Source organism: Saimiri boliviensis, chromosome 8 (assembly GCF_048565385.1).
Source record: "Saimiri boliviensis isolate mSaiBol1 chromosome 8, mSaiBol1.pri, whole genome shotgun sequence".
Lineage (NCBI taxonomy): Eukaryota > Metazoa > Chordata > Mammalia > Primates > Cebidae > Saimiri > Saimiri boliviensis.
In genome coordinates, this window is record NC_133456.1 from 43,436,760 (window position 1) to 43,461,399 (window position 24,640).

A 24,640-nucleotide genomic window follows, 5' to 3' on the forward strand; every position below is an offset into this window, starting at 1 on the left:
GAATAAATTCTTTAATGGTGATTTGTGAGATTTTGGTGATACTTCGATTACATGACTGTTTATAATTACATCCAATCAAAACCTCTCCCTAAAATTTGGTTTCAACCTGGGTTCTACCCAATTAGTTAAGACATTTTTATTTAATATTTGCTTTTATACTTTTGCATGCAGTTTAATAATTCATCTAATTTGACTTAATTTTCTAAAGCCTGAAGTGTTCTTGAATAATCTTTGCCTTTGGTTCCTATTAGGATTCCTGTTTTCTCATAAATAACTTGGTCTCATTTAGATTGCAAGAACTACACAGAAAGAAAATAAATATTTTTCTGGCTCGTAATGATGTCTCAATTTGTATCTTGCCATTAAACCACCCAATTAACTAAAAAAAAAATTATGCATAATACTAAAGTTTTAGATGTTAGACTGTTAGGCACTTCCAAATAGCTACTGATCATCTGTCAGAGATCTGAACTCAGCTAAATAAGTTTCTTTTACTGAAAAACAAAACAAAACAACCAATGACAACATCAGAGATTGTTGTAGACTTGTCAGCTAAAATATGTTCAATTCAGATACCAAGTCCTACTGGAAGTGTGAGTTATTCTAGAAAGCACAGAATATTCCTGATCTCTGGAAACAGAACCCGTAGGATGGGGAGCCATTGTGCACAGAGATAAAAAGATACTCAAAACACCACCTCACTTCTGTTTTCTGATCACTACAGATATTGACTAACAAGTCCCCAGACTGTTGGACAATGTATTGGAAATTTTCTCCTATCTTCCCTGACCCCTCCAAAAGTAAGTATTTGATTAATCCATTTTAAGGGCTGAAATTTTCAATTTTTCCTAAATTTCTGAAAATCTAACTCTGTCAGTAGCAGATTGCTAAGGAAGGTATGTTTATCAAAATCTTGAAAAGTGATATTGTTTGAATGTCATGAATATGATTTGACTCAATCTATTCCCACTGCATGTGTCTTAATTTGTGTCTTACTCTGTTTTCTCATTTATGAATGGGAAAAATAACTTTCCTGTGGCTGATAGCAAAGCGAGCTATTCTGAAGCAAAAATGATTATGGTTCTGTTGCTGTACCCTGGCACTCTGCTCTTTTGGGGGAAGTGCCCTGTGGTTTTTCCAGGGGCAGAATAATCTCATAATCACACACCCAATGCCCTGGTTACAGGGGTAGATAACCAGCCAGACTGAGCCAATCACAGTGGTTGCAGTGGCCTGACCAGGGGCAGCCAGGAGTCTAGAGCAGGCTGGGCAGCGTCCTTCTCTAGCGTGTTCTAAACGGAGGTTGGGAGAGAAAAGGTATCTTTTCTCTGTGTTCAGGAGCTGTGAAAATGTGGCATGTTCCCTGCCCCATAAAAAAACTGAGAGCAGTGGCATTACGCAATGATGAATAAAATAGGGCAAACAGAGAGAGAGAAAGTAGACAGGGCTGACAGTATCTGAATCCTTGTTCCCCGTCCTGCGCCACAGGGGCCCTCGTGCCTGTTGCTCTTTCTTCAACTGGGGGCATAACTCAGGTTTTTTGGGAAATACCCTTTCACTCGAATATATTTCTTTCCCTTTGCTTTTCCTTTTCTCCTCTTTCTGAAAATGGAAAGCATAGGCCATTCATTTTGGATTTTTAATTCTATCCACATGCTTAGATAAGGCATTTAAACTATATTTTTTCCCTTGCACGCTGTATACTATAAAGGATATGCAGCACATACCATTTTCACCCAGTTCAAAATGTTTTCTCATTTTCCCCGCAATATTTTTGTTTTGATCCATGGATCATTTAGAATTGTGTTAATTTCCAGATATTTGGTGATTTCCACTTATTTTTTGTGATTGACTTCTATAATTGCATTATTGTCAGGGAACACACTCTGTCTGATTTCTATGTTTTTAATTTTGTTGAGACCTATCTATGGCCTTATATGTAGCCTATCTCTGTGAATGGTCCTTGTTCAACTGTCTGGAAAGTGTATTCTGCTCTTTTTAGATGAAATGCTCCAACAATGTTGATTAAGTCTACTTGATTGGTGGCGTCGGTCAGTTCTACTACACATCTACTTATTTTTCGTCTACTTGTTCCATGTATGACTGAGATAGGAATGTTGAAGTCACACTCAAATGGATTTGAGTTATGTTTTCTGGATAATACAATTAGTTGCCTACTTAAAAACAAAACAAAAATAAGGATAAAAGGCTAATAACAGTAAGCACTTTTTTAGAGAGTTGTGTATTTCTGTCTCACGTGAACGGTGGATGAACAGCAACATGCTCAAGAATTTCTTCCTTGTTTTATTAGTTTATGGAAATATTAGGAGACAAGAAAATACTCGGAAATGGCGTCTTTCTGGGGGTCTTTACTTCTTGTAACAGGCTCCTGATGTCACGCCAAGTCTGGGAGTCGGTGGGAAGTCTGGTTGAGTTGGCTACAGTCTCTAGGCAGCAATGCTTCTTCTGGTCTACACTGGCATACTAAGACCAACCAGGAATGTACTGAAGAGGAGTGACTTGCTTACCCACTCAGCCCAATTACGGTTGTACCAAAGTGAGCTTTCACGGAAATTCACAGCACCCATGTTGTATTCAAAGCTCCTCTCCTTATTAGCACATTTATAAACAAAATTTTAGGCAGAAAATTTATTATAGCATTAGCTCTTCTAGCTTCACAATATTTCAGAAAGGAGCCAGGTATTATCTTGTTTACTAGAGAGAGAGACACTGAAGACCAGAGAAACAGGTACTCCCCCAGTCTTCTGAGTGGTGTAAATGTAATAACAACAGTATGTTGAAAAGTGATGTGGCATTGGGAAGCATAGCTTTGTCGAGCTCACATGCGTGCTCTGAAGTTCCTGTGATAAAAGTAAAATACTTTTAAAAATTATTTTGAAAGCTGCTGCATTTCTGAAATATGCCATAATAATTCCAACTTCTGGCAATGGAGCTGACATATTTCAGCTCAAAGCACACACATACAGATGTCATTTTAAAAGCAATAATTCAGCAATTACCCATGATGTGATCACATTTCTAACTTGATTGACTAGCAGTGCTCTGGAAGAAATGTTGGATTTTAATTGACGATATCAATATGAAGTTTCATACAATAAAAATGAAAGCAAGGGACAAAGGCAGCAAATCACTGCTTGACAATATTTAAAGGCAATGTCTGGTTGTGGTGAGATTCTCCTGCACGTTGTGGTTTTGCAGTGTGTTTGCGTAGACTAGAGTTTAATTCGGTATTTGAAAAATGTTGCCTGTTTTTGTTCTTAACTGTCATCATAACAGATCTGTGATTATTTGGTTTTATATGTAGTAGGATATTTTTTGTGGGACTCAGTTTCATTTAAACAAGCTGTCTTCCATGTAACATATGCTTTTGCTAGTGGATCATAATAGTTATTAATAAAAATTAATACATTATGTTTATTCATCTATTTCATTGGAGATAATTGATCATCTTTCTTAATTATAAGACAAAATGAATTCCAATGATTGAACTAAAAAGCTGAGACAAATGTAAGGAATAAAAAGAATTATTATCCTTGACTAAACACAGATAGTGATGTGATTTCTTTGTATATTGATGTGAATATTATCACTGAGTTAAATTTCGCGTTTTTATGTAATTTTAGGATTCACATGCATGCCCTTAAGCAACTTTCCTCAGAGTAAAGTTGTCGTGGAATATGAGCAGTTTAAGTGGAAGTTTCCCATATGGATATGACGTAGACAGGTACCCCAAAGTGTGGTCTGTGGACCCTCCTTGTCTTCACCACCTAGACGCTTGTTAGCAATTCAGAATTGTACTGAACCAGAACCTCTTTATTGGTGATGACCTCAGGAATTTGCTTTAACAAGCTCTTTTTTGTGTGTGATTCAATGAATGTTAAAGTTTGAGGACCATTGATCTACACATTATACATGTCAGTGCTGGTATCAGGTATAAGAGGTGACTCAGACTCTGTATTCGACAACCATCGTAAGATCTGGGTTTTCCCCTCCTCCCGTGGACACTTACCTGAATAAATAATCAGATTCCTTTAGGGAAGAACTGGTTAATTACTACCATTGTGTCTCGACTTCTTCCTCATGGGGACCTGATCATTCCTTCAGTAGACCGTTGAGTCAAAGAGCTGGCTCGGGATTGTGAGACTCCATTGGGGCAACTTTATTTATAGAGTTGTTAGTTTTGGAACTATCACTACGATACAGTTTTAGAACATTTCCATCATCCCCTACCCTTAACTTTCCTTAAGCCTATTTGAAATCAATCCTTGCTCCCACCCTTAGTTCCAGGCAGCCTCAGATCTGCTTTCTTTCTCTACACATTTGTCTTTTTCTTTAACATTTCATATGAATGGATTCATTCAATGTGTACTCTTTTACATTTGGTTTCTTTCAATTTGCATAATGTCTTTGAGGTTCATCTATTTTGTAGCACGTATCAATATTCTGTTCCTTTTTATTACTGAATAGTATTTTGTTGTATGAGGATCACATTTAGTTTATTCATTCTCATGTTGATGGATGTTGGATTGTTTACAATTTCAGAATATGATGAATAATGCTGTTAGGAACATTTATGTACAAATCTTTGTGTGGACATACCTTCATGTCTTGCGGGTAGATACCTCAAAGTGGAATTCCTGGTCATATTGTTACTGGCGGTGGATGTCCAGGTTCTTGGCATTTTGAACAAAGAATTGGACAAAACAAACAAATACAACAAGGAAAGAATGAAGCAACAAAAACAAAGATTTATTGGAAATAAAAGGACACTCCACAGTGTGGACGCCAGCCCGAGCAAGCGGCTCAAGAGCACCAGTTACAGAATTTTCTGGGGTTTAAATGCCCTTTAGAGATTTCCCATTGGTTGCTTGATGTATGCTCTATGTAAATGAAGTGGACAAAGTGAAGTTACAGAGTTATTTACTTGGTGTACAACCTATGTGAGCGATGAGCATGATTTCTGCCATAGCTGAAACTATAGCTGCCATAATTCTTTATTAATACTTGGGCGTGGAAGGTTGGGGTTTCTCCGTTTAACTTAGTTCTAGGAATTCTTTAGGTTCCCTGTCTGCAGAGCCTATTTACTGCCTCGATATCACTTCTTATCGTTGCTGTTGATTACCTGAAATCATCAATACATTTAAAAATATTACTTCAGATGTACAATTTGGCTGAGAAAAAATTTTTATACATTGCTTTACTCAGATCATGTCAGACAATTATCAAAGATTTTCTGACTGTACAATACTGGAAGATTCATCAGTTTTCAGAGAATTTTATTGACTTTGTCATTTTCTGAATAATAATTGGTCCTTTACTTTCTGTTCATAGACGCAATTCTGAAATAGATTTTTTTTTTTTTTGAGACGGAGTTTCGCTCTTGTTACCCAGGCTGGAGTGCAATGGCGCGATCTCGGCTCACCGCAACCTCCGCCTCCTGGGTTCAGGCAATTCTCCTGCCTCAGCCTCCTGAGTAGCTGGGATTACAGGCACGCGCCACCATGCCCAGCTAATTTTTTGTATTTTTAGTAGAGACGGGGTTTCACCATGTTGACCAGGATGGTCTCGATCTCTTGACCTTGTGATCCACCTGCCTCGACCTCCCAAAGTGCTGGGATTACAGGCTTGAGCCACCGCGCCCAGCCTTGAAATAGATTCTTATTTGACAGAGGCACCTTATCAATCATTTTGCTTGCTCTGTCCCCAGTCACTGCTTTTGCATTTATTTGCCAGTAGGATTATATGTGTTTCATCAATTATTTTACAACAACATAGGGAAGGTTTCTCCAGCTTTTGTATTCTTTTTTTTTTTTCCTTTTTTTTTTTTTTTTTTTTGAGATAGAGTCTTGCTCTGCCACCCAGGCTGGAGCACGGTGACACAGTCTCGGCTCACTGCAACCTCCGCCTCCCGGGTTCAAGCGATTCTTCTGCTTCGGCATCCTGAATAGCTGGGACCACAGGTGCGTGCCACCACACTTGGCTAATTTTTTGTATTTTTAGTAGAGACAGGATTTCACCATGTTAGCCAGGATCGTCTCGATCTCCTGACCTCATAATCTGCCCGCCTCAGCTTCCCAAAGTGCTGGGATTACAGGCATGAGCCACCGCCCTCAGCCTGTATTCTTATCCTTATTACACAGCATGTTAGTTTCTAGGATGCCTGAATGACCTTCTACCTTGCCTCATGAAATTTTAATAACTTTCTCATAATGTTCTTTGTATGTGTCAGATGATACCAGTATTTTGAGACACAACCTATAATGAAATATATTAACTCACAGCTGGCAATTAAATTGCAAATTTCAAACATTTTTTGTCATTTTTGTCATTCAAACATTTTTGTATAATATTATTTTTGTTGAAGCTTGCATTTTATAACACCAACAGGTGATTCTGTCATTAAGTTTTGCCATGACCAACACTAGTGCTCCTATTTGTTATAAATCTCTTCTATTATGTCTAGAAAATTTTTAAACCTCTTAACTATAATAGAATCATTTTTTTTTTAAAAAGGGTCCTTCAAAACCACAACGTGATACCATCTCACACCAGTCAGAATGGCTATTATTAAAAAGTCAAATTATAGCAGATGCTGGCGAGGTTGCTAAGAAAAAGGAATGCTTATACGTTGTTGGTGGGAGTGTAAATTAATTCAACCATGTGGAAGACAGCACAGCAAATCCTCAAAGGTCTAAAAACAGAGATAACATTTCACCTAGCAATCCCACTAGTGGGCATATATCCAAAGGAATATATATCGTTCTGTTATAAAGACACATGCATGTGTATGTTCATTGCAGTACTATTCACAATAGCAAAGACATACAATCAACCTAAGTGCTCATCAGTGGCACATTGGATAAAGAAAATCTGGTATATATACACCATAGAATACTGTGCAGCCATAAAAAAGAACAATCATGTCCTTTGCGGGAATGTGGATGGAGCTGGAGGCCATCAGCCCTAGCAAACTAACACAGGAACAGAAAACCAAACACCACATATTCTCACTTGTAAGTAAGAGCTAAATGACAAGAATACATGGACGCCTAAAGGAGAACAACACACACTGGGGCCTATGGAATGGTGGAGGGTGAAGGGTTGGAGGAGAGAGCGGATCAGGGAAAAGTAACTAATGAGTATTTGCCTTAATACCTAGGTTGCAAAATAATCTTACAACAAACCCCCATGACACAAGTTTGCCTGTGTAACAAACTTGCACATGTACCCCTGAACTTAAAAGTTAAATTTAAAACAAGTCCAACCTGGATTATAGTTCATAATAGTATAGCTGTACATTTGACTCCGAGACGTGATGAACTGATATGTCACTAAGAAACACATGATAATGAGAATGAAAACTCAATATATGAGAATCTATAGTGGTCATTTGCACATTCACAGTATCCTTACATCCAAGGCAGACATTTTAATTATTGACAGTTTGATCCATTCATGGGTCCGCATGAGTAACCAGGCTCCGTCTGTACTATGGATTACCGTGGCACTACCTATTCTGGCCTTACTGCAAGTAATACCATTCATAAATGGTATAACCTCACCAGCATCTGTTATTTTAAGTTTTTAATAGTAGCCATTCAGACTGGTGTGGGGGATGGTATCGCATTGTGGTTTTGAAGGACTCTTGTTTTAAAAAACTGAAGGTGTTTTTTTTGTTTTGTTTTGTTTTTGAGACAGAGTCTCACTGTGTACCCCAGTCTGGAGTACATATGGTGCAGTGGCACCATCTCGGCTCACTGTGTCCTTCCCAATTCTCCTGCCTCAGCCTCATGAGTAGTTGGGATTACAGGTACCTGCCATACCCAGCTAAGTTTTTTCTTTTTGTATTTTTAGTAGAGTTGGGGTTTCACCACATTGGCCAGGCTTGTCTCGAACTCCTGACCTCAAGTGACACACCTGCCTCAGCCTCCTAAAGTGCTGGGATTATGAGTGTGAGCCACCATGCCCAGCTGATCCTCTTTTCAGAAAAAAAATTTGTTTTAAATTATAGTTACAAGGTCTTAAAATATTCCTAGACATAACAGAGATTTATAACACATAAGAGTACTAGTGTTGATAGTTGTAAAACTTTATTAATGACTGAATCACTTGTTAGTGTAATAAAGTTTGTTCTCTGAGTTTGTTTCCTGATACATGTTAAAAATATTGGCCAGGCATGGTGGCTTATGCTTTTAATCCCAGCATTTTGGGACACCAAGGTGAGTGGGCCACTTGAGCCCAGGAGTTTGAGACCAGCTTGGGGAACATGGTGAAACACCGTGTCTACAACAATTTTTTTTAAAAAAATTAGCCAAACATGGTGGTATGCACCTGTGATCCCAGCTACCTGGGAGGCTGCAGAGGGAGGATCACTTGAGCCTGGGAAGTTGAGGTTTGCAGTGAGCTGAGATCCTGCCACTGTACTCCAGCCTGGGTGACAAAGTGAGACCCTGTCTTAAAAAACAGAAGATAACTGTTAAAATGTTAAAACTATATAGCTAGTAAATGTTCAAATGTTAACCTAAAGTTATGCTGAGGACTAGCAGTGCTATCTGGGGTATGCTTTGGGAAATGCTGCTCTAACCTATAACATCAGGACCTTGAATCACCTAAATAAACCTACTATCTTCACGTCACTTCACCATTCACATTGTGCCACTAAAAGATGTACACTGTTAGCCAGGCCAGGTGGCTTATGCCTGTAATCCCAGCACTTTGGGAGGCTGGGGCAGGTGGATCACTTGAGCCTAAGAGCTCAAGACTAGCCTGGGCAACATGGTAAAACCCCATCTGTAAAAAAATTAGCCAGCCGTGGTGGTACGTACCTGTAGTCCCAGCTACTCCGAAGGCTGAGGCAGGAGGATTGCTTGAGCCCAGGAGATTGAGGCTGCAGTGAGCTGTGAATGCACCACTGTACTCCAACTTGGGTGACAGAGTGAGACCCTGTCGCAATAAAAATAAATAGACATAAACTGTCATGAAGATTCTATCAGTATTCTTGATTCTTGCTTCTGAATCTAACTTATTAAAAACTTACCAGTAGTTGGAATGATTAATAAATGAAAGAGACAAAGGAAAATTTGAATAAAAACCTCTTTCACTCTCTCCTCCACATTCATCTAACTGTGGAGTAATCAGGTGTTTTAAAAAAAAAAATGTAACTTGAGAAAGCTGGATTCCAATCCAGGTTTTTTAGTTTAGGGCTCTCAAGTCGTTTAAGCCATTAAACACATAGTTTCCTCCTGTGTATGAAAATAATTATATCCATCTGGAAGGATTTGTGAAGTTTTAAGATATCAAATGTAGCATGCCTGGCACAGGGCCTGGTGCATAATAGATATTCAAAATATTACAGGTACTTTTATTTTTATTTTAATTTTAGAGTTGGGGTCCCTCTCTGCCACCCAGGCTGAAGTGCAGTGACCTGGTGATCACAGGTGAATGTAACCTCAGACTCCTGGGCTCAAGCAATCCTCCCACCTCAGCCTCTTGAGACTTAGGGCTACAGGCATGTTTCAACACGCCCAGTTAATTTTTATTTTATTTTATTTTATTTTTTGTAGAGACGAGATCTTGCTATGTTGCCTCAGTGTGGTTTCAAACTTCTGGCCTCAAGCAATCCTCCTGCCTTGGCCTCCCAAAATGCTAGGATTATAGGTAGTTTTAATTCTTCTTTTCATATACTGGTTGAGCTAAGACTATCTCCCCCATATACTTTGTGTGCTACTGTAGAAACTAAGTTATATTGTAAAATATTTTCCAAGTTGGGCCGGGCATGGTGGCTCACGCCTGTAATCCCAGTACTTTGGGAGGCTGAGGCGGGCAGATAATGAGGTCAGGAGTTCAAGACCAGCCTAACCAACATAGTGAAACCCTGTCTTTACTAAAAAAAATTACAAAAATTAGTTGGACGTGGTGGCATGCAGCTGTAATGCACCCAGTGACCCAGGAGGCTGGGACAAGAGAATCGCTTGAACTCAGGAAGCAGAGGTTGCGGTGAGCCGAGATCAGGCCACTGCATTCCAGCCTGGGTGAGAGATTAAGACTCTGTCTCAAACAAAACAAAACATATATATATATTTTTTTTTCCAAATTGCCTCCCTATTAAATATGAACAAAATTTTCTTTGAAAATCCCAAAGGCACCAACAAATCTAAGGAGGATAAAGAATGGAAAAAGTTAAATACTTCTAAAATATAGTACTTTTGTCACAGTCAGAATAGTTTAATAATATGTTCAAAATGTTGGATGTTTTGAGATCTTTAGATGAAAGGCACTGCAGAAATAAGGTGTCATTACAGTTCATTTGACTGCACCTTACCAAACAAATTTTTTAAAATGACAGAATGAAAATATGTTGCTCACCCTTCCTATCATATTATCCCTTCAAACATGCAGAAAATCTTAAACTATTAGTGAATTTGAATAACAATATATAAAATTATGATCCCCAAAATGAAAACACACTATTGTATCCCTTAAATAGTGAACTAATAATTAAATAATATGTATCTATTTATTTATTTTTGAGACAGTCTTGCTCTGTGCCATAGGCTGGAGTGCAGTGGCATAATCTCAGCTCACTGCAACCTCTGCCTCCCGGTTTCAAGCAATTTTTGTGCCTCAGCCTCCTAAGTAGCTGAGATTGCAGGCATGTGCCACCATGCCCAGCTAACTTTTTGTATATTTTTAATAGGGATGGGGTTTCACCATATGGGTCAGGCTGGTCTCAAACTCCTGACCTCAACTGATCTGCCCACCTTGGCCTCCCATAGTCCTGGGATTCCAGGCATGAGCCACTGTGCTGGCCTAAATAATATTTTATAGAGAGGAAATGGTAAAAGGTATTTGGGCAAATAAATATTTAAAGAAAATACTTGTCAACGTAAGATATGTAAAGCTAAGATGATCTCTCATCTTAAATATTGTCATAACTTTTATTATTTTTCTCTCCAAGAAAAAGTCAGAAGTCTATTTGTGCTGAGAAATCAGGAATGAATTTCCATATCATGTGGTTTAGTTTGATGATAGTTTTAGGAGAAACAGGCTACCTGGAATGATGTGATTTTTCTCAATTCATTTCCGTTTTCCTTCCATGTTCATGTGTTTTTATTCATCCAAATATTATGGGATGAACCCACATCAAAGGAACTTGACCGCAAAATGTTGAGAACACAAGAAAACCAGTGAAAAACCTTAACGCCATTCAAAGACCTTTGTCTCTTACAGGCACTGTAGTAACACAAAAGACTGTGGTCACCCTTCTGGAATAGTGAGTGAGCCAAGTGAGCTTGTGTTTGATTCAGGTCATGTGCCATTTGGCTGGGCTGTTCAACACAACTGTAAACTCGGAAGTGGATTTACCAAACACATTTATTTTCTCTTAGATTGTTTACAAAATCTTTCTAAATAATTTTGAAACTTAAAATGTATATTTCTTATTATAAAAGCAACGTGTGTTCACTAGACAACAGTAGAAATACACATTTCTACTGTAGTACAAATGCTAGACAACAGTAGAAAAAACATATTTTGGGTTCTGTGTTGAATATTTTTTGTCTAAATCCTAATCTGTCCAAAAACATTGTCATCTTTTCCTTTCTACAAACATTATTTAACTCTTATGAATAAACACAATGTTTTTTATTATTGGGATAATCATTTTGCATATTCTATGTAAAATTTACTGACCTAAGAAACAAGAGACAAATAAGAACATACAAATAAATCTCCACCACTAACCCTGTCATTAGATATAATCACTATTAACTTGTTAGCTGTCTGTTTTTCCAGAATTTTCTCAATTTGCAAATCATTGTCAGAAGCAATAGGTCTTAAGTTGATTTATTTGTAATCCAAAAATGCACTGGCTCTGTGCATTCTGAAGGTATACATTTTTCCATCTTCGACTCCATATCCTGCTAAGGACTGTGAGAAAGTCACCATTGACAAGTTCCTAGTTGGCAGTGGGCAGGGTCTTGCTGAGGACCCCAGGCTGGGCTGCTGCTGCTGGTTCATCTGCGTGTTCCCTCAGCTGCCGCCTTTCAACCTTGTCTATCCATGGCGGCCTCTAGTGCCGTGGTGGCGGTTCCTGTTCCTACAGCAGTTCTCCCTCCTTCTTCCCTCTCTACTAGATTGTGGAGTTTGCTTGCCATAGTTTTATCCACTGTGGCCGCCGGGCTCTTGGGAACCAGCAATACATCTTGTCTTGTTCTTGCTGCCTGGCAAAAGACGTATTGGCTGACCTGATAGCTAAGGAGCAGGCAGGCCAGACTTAAGACTTTCAGGAAGCAGCATGGCAAGGTGGTGGGCCACATCACTGCAGACATGATGTGTGGTGGCATGAGAGGCATTAAGGGATTGGCGTATAAAACATCAGTTCTTGATCTGGATGTGGGCATCTGTTTCCAAGGCTTTAGCATCCCTGAATTCCAAAAACCAGTACTGAAGGCTAAGGGTGGGGAAGAACCCCTACCCAGGGGCTTATTTGGGCTGCTGGTAACTGAATAGATCCCCAGAGAGGAACAGTTATCTTGGCTCTCATGAGAGTGGGCAAAGATGGCAGCTCTTCCTTCCTGTGTGGACATTTTCCCACCAATCTACACCCATGTCTGAGCTCAGTGCAGCCGTGGCAGCCTTAAATAACTGCTGAGCACATGTAGAGGGTGCCAGTGGAATCAAGTACTGGGATTTGATTTATGAAGACTGTGTGGATCTAATTGCAAAGCTACCTTGTGTTGCAGAAAAGGTCTACTGAAATCTCTACCAACAGGGCAATGGTATTGGGGCCACTGACTCGAAGCTGGACCTACAGTTTCACCAACATGCTAGGCTACACTGATGCTCAGTTCACTGAGCTCATGTGCCTGTAGCTCATCATCCACAGTAACCAGGAGGGCAGCAATGTAAGTGCTCATACTAGCCACTTGGCAGGCAGTGCACTTTCAGACCTTTCCCTGTCCTCTGCAGCAGCCATTAACAGGCTGGCTGGTCCTCTACAGGGACTGGCAAATCAGGAAGTGCTTGTCGGGCTAACACAACTACAGAAGGAAGTTGGCAAAGATGTGACAGATGAGAAGTTATGCGATTACCTTCAACTCGGGATGGATTGTTCCAGGCTATGGCCATGCAACACTAAGAAAGACTGAGCCACGATATACCCGTCAATGAGAGTTTGCCCTGAAATACCACAAAATGATCCCACACTTAAGTTGGTTGCTCAGCTATACAAGGTTGTGCCTAATATCTCTGCGAGCAGGGTAAAGCCAGAATCCCGGGCCCAATGTAGATGCTCACGTGGGGTGCTATACAGCACTATAGCATGCTGGAGACACATGGCCACATGGTCCTGTTTGGGACATCACAGGCATTGGGGGTACTGGCACAGCTCATCTGGAGCCGAGCCAGAGGCTTCCATCTAGAAAGGCTGAAGTCCATGAGCACAAGTGTTCTGATGAAGTTTGTGGACTCTGTCAGGATAAAACTGGACTGGGGGAAACTATCACCAAGTGAGGAAACCTTGCCCAGGTGTGGTGGCTCATGCCTGTAATCCCAGCACTTTGGGAGGCCCAGGCGGGCAGAGCCATGAGGTCAGAAGATCAAGACAACCCTGGCTAACATGGTGAAACCCCATCTCTACTAAAAATATAAACAATTAGCCGGACATGGTGGCACATGCCTGTATTCCCAGCTACTAGGGAGGCTGAGGCAGGAGAATTGCTTGAGCCTGGGAGATGGAGGTTGCAGTGAGCTGAGATCACCCCACGGCACTCCAGCCTGGGTAACAGAGCAATACTCTGTCTCAAAAAAAAAAAAAAAAAAAAAAAAAAAGCGAGGAAGCCTTAAAAAAAATGTATACTTTTGTTTCAGGTAGCTTTTAAAGACTTAACATTAGATTTTTTTCTGAGACACTGATAATATGTTTGAGGTTAAAATATAAATCAAGACTTTAAAAGATAAAAAATTATCCTTTCTTTCCAACCAGCTCCCTTCCCCTGCCTAGTATATGAGTTGCCCATCAGCTTCACTGCCATTAGCTTACATGAAGTGTATACAGAACATGGGAATGGAAGCAATGCTGCCTGCCTCTCAATATAATGTTTGCATTCATTCATTCACTCATTGATTCATTCATTCATCAAATGCTATGTGGCATGCGGTGCCTCAGGTGAGAGAAATATCACAAAGCACAGCACCATATCCCTAATGCTGAGAAGCTTACATTTTAGATTTGGGAGATGGACACAGGCTATATATAAGTTATTAAGTAAACATGAATGTAAGCTTGATAGGTATAAGGAAAAAAATAAAGCAGGTGAGCTGGGCACATGGGTGGGTGGCTCATGCCTGTGTTTCCAGGACTTTGGGAGGCTGAGGTGGGAGGACTGCCTGAGCTCAGGAGTTTGAGACAAGCCTGGGCACATAGTGAGACCCTGTCTCAACAACAACAACAAAAATAGCCAGGTGTGGTGATACATGCCTGTAGTCCCAGCTACTTGGGAAGCTGAGGTGAGAGGACTGCCTGAGCCGAGGAATTTGAGACTGCAGTGAGCCATGATCGTACCACTGCACTCCAGCCTGGGTGACAGTCAGACCCTGTCTCAAATAAATAAAGTAGGATAAAGTGTGTAGAAAGTACCAGGGTGTCAAGGGGTTGAAGTGGGTTTTTACTTTATTTAGAGCAATCTGAGAAGGGCTCACTTAGAATTTGGCTTGAAGAAAACATGAGAGCAAGTCATGCAATGTTCAAGTAAGATGCAGCAGGCAGAAGAAAAACCTATGCCAGGGCCCAAAGGTTGAAAGTGTTCTTAGTGTGTTTGAGAAACATCAAGGAATGTGCAAAAAGGCAGAGTGATAGAAGCTGAGATCAGAGAGGCGAGGGTTGGGGAGGGGTGTCACGTGTGTCCCTGGAGGCCATTGTGGGGCTTTCGCCTTTTATTCTGAATGAGGTGGGCAGCCTTTGTAGTGTCTTGAGCAGAAACATGATATGATCTGGTTTATTATTTTAAAGGCCCAGTTGGGTGCATTCAGGACTGGCTACAGTTTGAAGGACCTGGTGAGAAATGAAAGTGTGAGGCTACTTGTTCAAAAAATTATCAAGAATTTCAAGATGGGAACAGCACAGCATCAAACTGAGCACTGGGTCCTTGTGAGTGAGGGGCGCTGTGTGACCGCACATATCACACACCCATGATGCTGGCTCTGGATGTATTGAGTATAGGCTGCCAGGAGTGAAGGGTGGACGCAGTGAGAACTATGAATAGTCAATGCAGAAATCTAGCAGTGGGTGAGAGCATACAGGAAGTGACAAGGAGAAGGCTCACACTGTTGTTTTTATTTTTGAAGGTACAGCTGATGGCATTTGCTAACGGATGGGTTGAAATTTACTGACATAGAAAAGAGGAGGAGCAGGTCTTTAGTGTAAATCAGAAGTTTATATTTGGACTTTAATAAATGTGAAGGCCTTTGAAAGCAAGTGGGAAAATGACATGCGGGCAGCTGGATACATGTTTCCGGAATTGAGGAAAGAGATCCAGATTCTGGATCCAAATTTGGGAGTCTCATCTCCATAAAGAAAGCATTTAAGACCACAGATAGAAAAAAAAAAATGGGAAAAGAAGAAAAGAGAAGATAGGGAACAGATATCTAAAGGAGAAGGACAAAGTTTGGGTGTAAGACCCTCAGAGACCAGAGACATTTAGAGGAACAGACCAAAGAGACTCGAACTGTGAATGAGGAGAGATGAGCCTGAGGCCGCGTGAGGAAAATGCGTCCAGAAGAAAGTGTTAATCATGTCAAATGACCCAAATAAGTTGAGGACTGAGGATCGACCATTGAATCTAGCCACATAAAGGTTGTTTGTGTCCTTGGTAGGAACTGTTTTGGTTTAACAGTGAAAATAAAAACTTCTCTAAAGTGCAAATAATTCAGAATGAAGGGAGAGGTAATGAAAGAGAGCAAACACAAAACTCTCAGTTTTTTAAAAAGGAAAACAGGAATGAGTGATGACTGCAGGGAAACATGGGGTCAGGTGATTGCTTTTTGTTTTGTTTTTAAATAGTGAGAAATAAAAATGTTATTATTTACAGGGAATTATGTAGTATAGAAGGAAAATTTGACGATGGAGAAACAAAGGGGAAATATCTAGAGTGACATCCCAAATAAAAGAGAAAGGATGGAGTACGGGGCGCAAGGGAAATAGATGGCTTTGCACAGAAGCACAGACAGTTCATTTATATTAACAGGGTTGCAGGGAGATAGCAGGGTTATGGGTCCAGATGCAGGAAGCAGGTAGATGTTACATTGAGAGGGTATAGGAACTCTACTCAGATTAGTTCTCATTTCTTGACTACAGAGGAAGCAAATTCAACAACAGAAACTGAGGATAAGGAACATGGTGTTGCAGTTCAAACTAGTTCCAGCCAAAATAGACTCTAGTCGCCGGCAGTCATAGCAACCCAAGCTGGCTAAATAGACATCTGAGGTTTTGGGAGTCAAGGTAAAGGTATGAAATAGTTGTCTACGAGCAGGCAGAAGAAATGGATTAAAGAAATTAGAACTGCTACTTAGCGCTAAGGGGCCACTTGAGATTAGAGGTGATACATGAAGAGTCAGATTTCAACTGAGTTTTAAAGAATGTTAAGAACTTGGACGGAGAGACAAGGGAGAGAGCTTTAGACAAAGATGATCTGTAGACCCAAGGCCTGACATTCTCATCATTATTGTTTGCCGTAGTTTGTGTATCCTCTAAAAGCCCAAGTCGAGCATTTATTTGGAGGGAGATTTCAGGAAACACAAGTGAGGAAGTGAGTGAAAGAAAGGTGGGGTAATGAAGACAGCCAATAAAGGCAACCACTGTGTTCAAATGGCGCTCATTCCCACTGAGGATCCTCAGAGAAAGTTCAACCATGCCTCAGAATTATTCCACCAGTAGGGAGGGAGAGGCGGGGCATTCATCCACCAGCTATCACATACCCCTTCCGTGGTTGAGGGGTGTATCTCCAATATTTTAGTTTGTACGTGACTGTGGCCAGCAGCTCTTGAGGCATAAGAGAAAGCCTGCAGAAAGGGAGTTTCAGCATAAGAAAAACTATCCTGATTGCTCTATCACCTCATTAAGGCAATTTCTCCCTCAATCTTCCCCAGTTCAATAAATAGCACCACAGTGTACTCAGTAGCAGGAGCCAAAACTTAGCAGTCATTTCTTCAACGTTTACATTTAGTGAGTACTTATCCCATGCCCAGTGCTCATCCAGGTGCTGGGTGCCAGCAAGCCCTATATGCTGAATTCCTATAACATCCCGAATCAGTCCTCCACTCTCCAAATCCCTTTCTGTATCTATCGTTTGCAATGAGGTTGGCTATTTAGAATTGTTGCTAAAATGAGATGAAGGGGCTGAGTCTTCGTCACCCTTATTGAGCCACTACCATGCTCCATTTACGTCTTTTCCCCATATGTTTTTGTCTCTGACCTTCCAGATGCTTGTCCGCCCAACCAAATCATTCACCTTGCGTATAAGTCTTTGTATATTCCTGGCTTATGCCACTTCTCCTTCGACGCTCTAAGTCGATGACCAAGTGCACAGTTTAAAGCTATCCCCAATGGGAGCATTTTTCTCTCACTTCTGTCTTTCCGGGCACTGTGAGTGGAAATCTGTTCCCTCAGTGACATGTTGTAATCCTTACCCTTGGTACGATCTCTGAGTGCGATCTTAATTGGAAATAGGGCCTTTGCAGATACAATTATTAATATGAGTTCATACTGATAAGAGTAGTCCTAATTTCAATGTCAAAGCTTCTTATAAATAGAAATTTTAGAGACAAAGGGAAATAAGGCCATGTGGTGGAGGTAGAGATTGCGGTTATGTAGCCACAAGCCAAGGAATGCCAATTGCCAACAACTACCAGAAGCTAGAAGTGGCAAGGAAGCATTCTTCCCTAGAGCCCTTGGAGGGATCGTGGCCCTGCCAACATCTTAACTTAGGCCTTCTAGCTTCCAGAAATGTGAGAGAATAAATTCCCGTTGTTTAAGCCCTTTGGCTCGTGATGTTTGCTACGGAAGCCCTAGGGAACTAACAGCACCCTTGCTCACCCTTGAGTGGACTGGGATATAACAGCAGTCCATTTTCAGCTTGCATGTACTTATGACACCTCCAGCAGTGAAGCAAAGCTATTTTTCCCTTAATTGTTGGTCATGAGGGATCCCCACCACTTACGACGTGGCACAGGTGTGAACTGGGAAAGTGTTAATGCAGCAGTGGTACATGGTGTGAAAGTCTGGGCAGTACACTTTTTAATGCCCTCTGGCCCTACTCACAAGTGATTATAACTGATCCTATTTTCACCCCACAATGAACTGCAGCTGTACCACCTTACCTCATGATGTGACGAATCTGAGAGGATGCCACTCACGATGGGCAGCTCTCACCAACGGTCACTTCATGTCCTATGATCAGAAGCCTTTTCGCTACCAGGGTTCAGTAGCCCTAATAAACCAGGAAACACCAACATCTGTTTCTCAAATGGTGTTTACTTGTTTGCTGCAGATGGCATGGTCTTGCTCAGACTGTAGGAGCTCCGTGTTATGATTCTTCTCCTGTGGCTTCCCTAAACTCCACGTTACCCTTTCACAGCACAGATACCTTTAGCAACCTAGACTCTGCTGGGTCCTATGGCCCAAGACACTGGTCTAATTGCACTGCAGTCTGGACCTGCTGCAGATGCTTTCCTACTATAAGTTCCATTCAGGCTGGTAGCCTTCCTGTTTGCCTGGTCAATGGGCTAGAGCTGTATTTCCAAGTGTGAAACATGCTGCTCCCGAACCCAAAGACACCCAGCAAGCTTTATGCGTCCTTCCTAGTGCTGGAAGTGGTGAGATGCAGTAATGTGTCCTTTACTTTTAAATGAATGTTCTGGTGTGCCTCAAACTTGACTCCTGAGAATCTTGCTCCTCAGACTTGCCCCCTAAAATCTTTACTGTTGTAGTAGGGTCATTACGGTAGATATTTACTGTGAACTTACTTAATAGGGATCCAACTTATCTTTCAATCAATAGGTTTCAGGTCTGAGAATGAGCTCAGGTCTGGAAACTAGGGAAAGGATTGTGAGTTTTTGTTAGAGTGACTGACCCCATTTTTCTGCTAATGCACTCTTGATCATCTTTGATTATATATACACATCAATAATTACATATAGCAATGTCTTGTTGTTGCTCATTTATCCCGCACCTCTAAATACCATGTTTCTTATGACATCTCTGTAAGCCCTGCCAATCAGGTCATCTTGGCTGTCTTTCCAACTCTGCTATTCATTTCCCCAGCTATTCACACCTTGCTCCTGTCATTGTAGTGCTACCATCTGGACCCTGTTATTTCATGACTAGATCATATCCAGTGACACTTAGGGCCGGGTTTTCGAACAGCATCTCCTGCTGTTAGCCATGACTCAAAGAGGAGAACGTTAACTGTTCTCTGGGTCCTCCCGTAGAACGCAGTTGACAGATGAGTCGTTAGGTTTTGAGAAGTATATTCATTCTTGCATGCTGTCTTCTCTGAGTCTTTTGATTTCTTCCTCCACTGTCCTCCTCAAAAGATCTGGCATTTATATTGCATGTCGTGTGGGCCATTGATTTATTCCAGCTTCCAAGAGCTATCCTAGGAGATATTAGTAGCATCTTCTTTGGTCTTTGTTAGGGTGTTAAATTCTGTGTTATAGGAAGGTACTTCTGTATCAAAAAAACTCTCTTGTTCATTTTTATGTTGCATCTCTCAAACCAGCAATCATTTCCTGTTCTATATATACTCTCCTGGCTCCCACCAGTTCAGATCAGGTAACCTTATACTCTTTTAGTGTTCAATTCCTTTCCCTTCCTTAACAGACCCAGAAAATTTTCAGGTTATCCTGAGATTTGGCCCTAACTAGGGGTCTAGTGGATAGAAGGTAGGTAGGGGTAGATCTTGAGGGTGTGCTGTTCTTCAAGAATAAATCATTGCGTCAAATACAAGTGAGAGAGGCAGGCTAGCCTTTTTTTTTTTTTTTATGGAATCTTGCTCTGTCGCCAGGCTAGAGTACAGTGGCATGATGTTGGCTCACTGCAACCTCCACCTCCCATGTTCAAACGATGCTCCTGCCTCAGCTTCCCAAGTAGCTGGGACTATAAGCACATGCCATGACACCCAGGTGGTTGTGTATTTTTAGCAGAGACGGTGTTTCACCATGTTGGCCAGGATGGTCTCAATCTCTTGACTTCATGATCTGCCCATCTTGGCCTCCCAAAGTGCTGGGATTACAGGTGTGAGCCACCGTGTCCAGCCAGGCTAGCCTTTAACAGGGAGGCGCGAGACACGTTTGCCGGCCCATAGGGTTCAGCTATATTTGGGTGTACAGGTTCTCAAGTGTGATTGACCCAGATCCTAATCCAAGGGTCCTACTTTCTAAATGAAGCCTTTTTCCTATGTCGTAGAGCTGCTGGGGTTAACAGTTCAACCTTCTCTGGAGCTCCTTCTCTGGAGCTCCACTACATATACAATTAAATTCTTGCACTGACCTTAGCTTTCTTCACAGTTTAGCAGGTGATTCAGCTCAAAAATTTTATTTAAAATCTACTTTCTAGTACCCACCAGCTTAGACTGAGTTTCCCAGAAACAGATCTGAGTTGGAGATTTGTGTGTATGATGTTAATTGGAGAGCTCCCCGAGAAACAATTAAACAGAGACGGGAAACAACTGAACAGAGACAAAAATCCTACAGTGAAAAAACCATAACAAAAGTCTCAGATAATCCTTTGGGGTTCTCTGGAGCTAAAACAGCCCTTCAAAATTATCTACAAATGGATGCAAGAGGAACACATCTTTATACTTCACATTAACCAGCCATTGGGTGCAGGCGACCCTAGGAAAAAGCTTGTAACCTTGGATGAAGCAGATTCCTTTGACAGAAAGCAATTCCAGAAAAGAGATACCTATGAGATATCAGTAGCCAGCACTCCCAGAAGCTCACAGTTGAGTGCCTTTGTCCTGACAGAGGTATCTGAACAGTGCACTGTGGTATCCCGCCATTTCCACTTTTATCTTTTTATTTTAAGACAATAATTAGAATAAGCTCCAAGAGAACAGAGACCTTGTCTGTCTCATACATTGATATCCCCAGAATTGAGAACAGCTCAGTATTTACTCAGTAAGTATTTGTTGACTAAGTGATTGAACTGAATGAGTAATTAAAGTATATTTATAGGCGCCACATTTTGTAAACTATCACTTGGCATATCACAGAGAATACTAATAAATGAAAACACGAATAGGGAAGCCTCTCATAATGCTTCTTTACACTCACACTAAAGTATAAAATCTCTAACGTAAGATTTTTTTAAACCCCCAGTACAGCACAGCTGCTCTGTGAAAACGTGGCCAGACTACTATGTTGAGCAGGTCCCTGATCCCTTTCCTCCTGACTGGATGGGACCTCTAGGCTAGGGTCTCCAGCCACTTTCTACAGGTGCCTTGGGGCAGGCCACAGGCCCACACCTCCCCGGGACAGAGCTTTCGGAGGGGGGAGCAGGCTGCCATTTTTACTGTTTTGCACCTTCCACTGCTCATACCTTCAGGTACTGGAAAATCCAAGGTGACTAGGAATTAAAGCAATCCCCTTGCAGCAGCCCTACAAAAAGTGGCTAGACTGTTCCATGAAGCCTGTGTTCCCATATCTCCTCACCCGGCACGTCCTCCAGGCCTGGACCTCTACCTGCCCCATGCTGGGGCTATTAAGCCAGTAGCGGCTCTGCAACTACCCAGACCGAGCTCCCAGTGGAGGGAGAGGGAAGGGTGTTACACGTTCATCTTGCAACCCTCGTCCTTGCTGTCTCCAGGCTCAGGAGAGTCTGTGGGGACTGGGGACTGGGCTGGACCCCCAACAAAGAGCAACCACCACACAGAAAAGTGGCCAGACTCTTCTCCATGAGGATCCTGGTCCTTACTTCTCCTTACTGGGCAGGGCTGCCTGACAGGGGACTCCAGTACAACCACCCAACCCTTGCCTGATCACTGCAATCAAAGACAGCCCAGAATTTCTTCAAGGAGGAAATTACAGAGTCAACCCACAACCCTTCCACCACTACAGGTGCAGTGGCACAGCCTTTACAACCCTTGGACTGGGAAGGAACAAAGGGCCTAGTCATCACGCTGGCACCTCCAGCACACCACAGCCGCCACATGGAGAAGAGCCCAGCTCGTCCTCCCTGGGAACCACCATCCCCACTCTTCACCAGGCAGGGTCCTGGGCTCATGAATGCAGAACGGTTGCTCCACCTGCAGCTGAGCATACCCACTGGTAATGGTCCAGAGTTTTCCCAGGGAGCGGCTCCCAGAGGCATATAGCAGCCCCTCTGCCACGGCCATGGTAACAATTCTGTGCCTCCTACTCTTGGTCTGGGGAAGAAGCAAAGAACCTGAGGACTGCACATGAGTACGCCACAGCCACTATACGGAATGGAGACCAAGCTGTGCTCCCTGAAAGCCTTCAACCCCCTGCCCCGCAACAAGCAGACTTCCAAGCTCACACCAGCAGTGCAGTCACCCCACCTCACTGGCTGAACACTCCCCAGTAATAGTGGTTCTAAGTTTCGTAGAGGTGGAACCCCCAGGGGCAGCCAAAAGCCTCCCTGCCACTGTCTCTGCAGTTGAACTGCCCTTGCCACTCGCAGACTAACAAAGGAGCAAAGACCCTAAGTGCTTTATCCACACCTCCAACAAACCAAACTGCTGTCAACCTAAGGAGAGAAGGCCAGCTCGTCTCCCAGGGATCTCACACCACCCTGCCCCACTTGTCCCTAGACAGGGAACCACCAGGTTGGACCCACAGCACAAACACTCCATCCTGGGGCAATTGAACTGAGTGATTGCTGAACTGCATCTCTCTGGGGTGGAGCCCCCAGGAGACAAGCAAAAAACCCTTGACCACAACCACTACTAAGGTTTCTTCCTGTACTGCCTCCACGTCGGGGGAGGTACATAAACCCTGAGATTGCCCCATAGCTCTGGTGGGCAGCCCAAAAGTGCCAAGCCTCAATCTACAGCCAGCACTCGAGTGGTAGAGGAGCCTACGCTTTCAGAGCATTGAGAGGGAGCATTGCTGCAACAGTAACAAAATATAGGGGAGCCACATGACCAAGCAAGAGCCTGCAAGGGACGACTACGCCTAAGCATCACCTACTGAATCATACTTTAAAACTTCAACACCAAAAATACCTTGCTAACATACCCTCTTGTGTAACCAGACACAAGAAGTCTGCTGCAAATAAAGACCCTGCACAAAGCCTTGGCCCTGTGAAAACATCCAGCAAAGAAGTTTATTGACTGTACTCAATCTATACTGCAGTTAAAGGAACACTCACACACAGAGAGAAGAAAGAACCAACACAAGAGCTCCAGTAACTCCAATGGTCAGAGTATCATATGTCCTCCATACAACTCTACCAGTTCTCCAACAAGAGTTCTTAACCAGGCTGATTTGGATCAAGTGACAGGAATCGAATTCAGAATATGAATAGGAACAAAGATAATCGCGATTCAGGAGAATGGCAAAACCCAATACAAGGAAACTAAGAATCACAATAAAATTCTACAGCACTGAAAGATGAAATGGCTGGTATAAAAGGAACCGACTGGGTCTGATAAAGCTGAATAACACAATACAGGATTTTCACAATGCTATCACAAGCATTAATAGCAGAATAAACCAAGCTGAGGAAAGAATCTGAGAACTTGCAGACTGGCTCTCTGAAATACGACAGTCAGACAAAAATAAAGACAAAGAATGAAAAGAAATGAACAAAACCTCTGGGAAGTATGTGATTATGTAAAGAGGCCAAATCTGTGAATCACTGGCCTCCCTAAAAGGGATGAGGAGAAAGCAAACAACTTGGAAAACATATTTCATTATATTGTCCATGAAAACCTTCCCAACCTTGCCAAAGAAGTCAATGGTAAAATTCAGGAAATAGAGAGAATCTCTGCAAGATTCTACACAATATCATCCTAAGACACGTAATCATCAGATTTTCCAAGGTTGAAATGAAAGAATGTTAAATGTGGCTAGGGAGAAAGGGCAGGTCACCTACAAAGTGAACCCCTTCAGGCTAACGGTGGGCCTCTCAGCTGAAACCCTACAAGCCAGACAAGATTGGAGGCCTATATTCAATATTCTTAAAGAAGAAAATCTTTGACCGTGAATTTTATATACAGCCAAACTCAGCTTCCTAAGTAAAAGAGAAATAAGATCCTTTTCAGATAAGCAAATGTGAGGCAGCTTATTATCACCAGATTTGCCTTATAAGAGATCTTGAAAGGAACACTAAATATAGAAAGGAAAGACTGCTACCAGCTAATACAAAAGCACACTTAAATACACAAACCAGTGACAGTATTCAGCAACCTCACAAATTAGCCGTCATAATAACCAGCTAACAACACAATGACAGAATCAAATCCACACATATAAAGACTAACCTTGAATATAAATGAGCTAAATGCCCCACTTAAAAGGCACAGAGTGGAAAGCTGGATATAAAAGCAAGATCCAGTGATGTGCTGTCTTTAAGAGAGCCATCTCACATGTGATGACAGAC

At 41.9% G+C, this 24,640-nt stretch overlaps 1 long non-coding RNA gene and 1 pseudogene across 1 annotated transcript in view; one reads left to right on the plus strand and one right to left on the minus strand.

The window, feature by feature from the left end:
* Nucleotides 1-2,286: 2,286 nt before the first annotated feature.
* LOC141585372 (uncharacterized) overlaps nt 2,287-24,640 on the minus strand; it is a 37,055-nt gene continuing 14,701 nt past the window's right edge. The window contains exons 2-4 of the long non-coding RNA XR_012518785.1: nt 8,847-8,964; nt 4,621-5,143; nt 2,287-2,861 (exon numbers count right to left, since the gene is read on the minus strand). This is a non-coding gene — a long non-coding RNA (uncharacterized LOC141585372). The remainder of the gene's footprint in view (nt 2,862-4,620; nt 5,144-8,846; nt 8,965-24,640) is intronic.
* LOC141585370 (citrate synthase, mitochondrial-like) lies at nt 8,960-20,052 on the plus strand (annotated as a pseudogene).